Source organism: Apium graveolens, chromosome 2 (assembly GCF_009905375.1).
Source record: "Apium graveolens cultivar Ventura chromosome 2, ASM990537v1, whole genome shotgun sequence".
Classification (NCBI taxonomy): domain Eukaryota; kingdom Viridiplantae; phylum Streptophyta; class Magnoliopsida; order Apiales; family Apiaceae; genus Apium; species Apium graveolens.
Window position 1 is genome coordinate 247,668,282 of NC_133648.1, and position 1,324 is coordinate 247,669,605.

Genomic DNA, 1,324 nt, shown 5'->3' on the forward strand with positions numbered 1-1,324 from the left:
CTGACTCGGATTCTTTTACTTTTACGATTTATTTGTTTGTGTTTCAGGTACTCATTACAATGGGAGATCCAACAGCACAAATGAAAGCCTTGATGGATTTTTCTCAACCCAAGATCAATGACATTCAATCTAGCATTGTTAGGCCAGCTATCACAGCTAATACCTTTGAGATCAAGCTTGGCATAATTCAATGGGTGCAGAATTCAATCCAGTTTGGGGGTTCTTCAACGGAAGATCCCAATATGCACATTAGGAATTTCATTGAGATCTGCGATACCTTCAAGTTCAACGGTGTTTCTGAAGATGTTGTGAATTTGAGACTGTTCCCATTCTCTCTGAGGGACAAGGCTAAGAGCTGGTTACACTCTCTACCAGCTGGTTCGATTACTACTTGGGTAGATCTTGCTCAGAAGTTTCTTACTAAATTCTTCCATATGGCGAAGACAACTGCACTCAGGAATGCTATTACTCAATTTGCGTAGCAAACGGGAGAATCTTTATATGAAGCTTGGAAGCGCTACAAGGAGATGCTTAGGAAGTGTCCTCATCATGGAATGCCTAATTGGACTATCATCAATTGTTTTTACAATGGGTTGGGAGCACAGTCTAGACCCATGCTCGATGCAGCAGCAGGCGGAGCATTATGGGAAAAGAGCTATGAGGAAGCTTATGATCTAATTGAACTGATGGTTGCTAATGAATATCAGTATCCAACTCAGAGATATCGACAGGGCAAGGTAGCAGGAGTTCTTGAAGTGGATACAGCTACGACTATCACTACTCAACTAAAGGCGTTGTCTATAAAGATCGATTCTCTGGCTAACTATGGTGTTAAACAGATAATTAGTGTTTGTGAGCTATGTGCAGGTTCGTATGTGACAGAGCAATGCGTTATATCTAGTGAATTGGCTCAGTTTGTGAACAACTATCAGAGATCGCAGTAACCAGTTCCAGACACTTATCATCTTGACAACTGGAATCATCCTAACTTCAAATGGAGAAACAATCAGAATGCGATGCAACATCCGTTCCAGCAGTTTGGAGCAAAACAATTCAATCCTCCTGGTTTTCAGCAATAATTTGCACTGAGAAAACAACTCCAACTTCAACAACAAACTCATAATGCAGGTCTATCTTCGAATGAAAAATCTGAATTGGAGGAGTTGAGGCTTATGTGCAAAAACCAGGCTCTTATATGCCAAAGCCAGGCTGTTTCTATCAAGAATCTGGAGAACCGGATAGGACAAATTACTAATGCCTTATTGAATTGACTACCAGAAATGCTTCCTAGTGATACAGAAACAAATCCAGGCAAGAGGGAAGT

The 1,324-nt window shown here is 40.9% G+C and overlaps 1 non-coding gene across 1 annotated transcript; it reads right to left on the reverse strand.

Moving 5' to 3' along the window:
• Nucleotides 1-449: 449 nt before the first annotated feature.
• Nucleotides 450-556, reverse strand: LOC141710261 (small nucleolar RNA R71). Its single transcript, XR_012570790.1, has one exon. It is a non-coding gene; the product is annotated as a small nucleolar RNA R71 (small nucleolar RNA).
• Nucleotides 557-1,324: the final 768 nt, after the last annotated feature.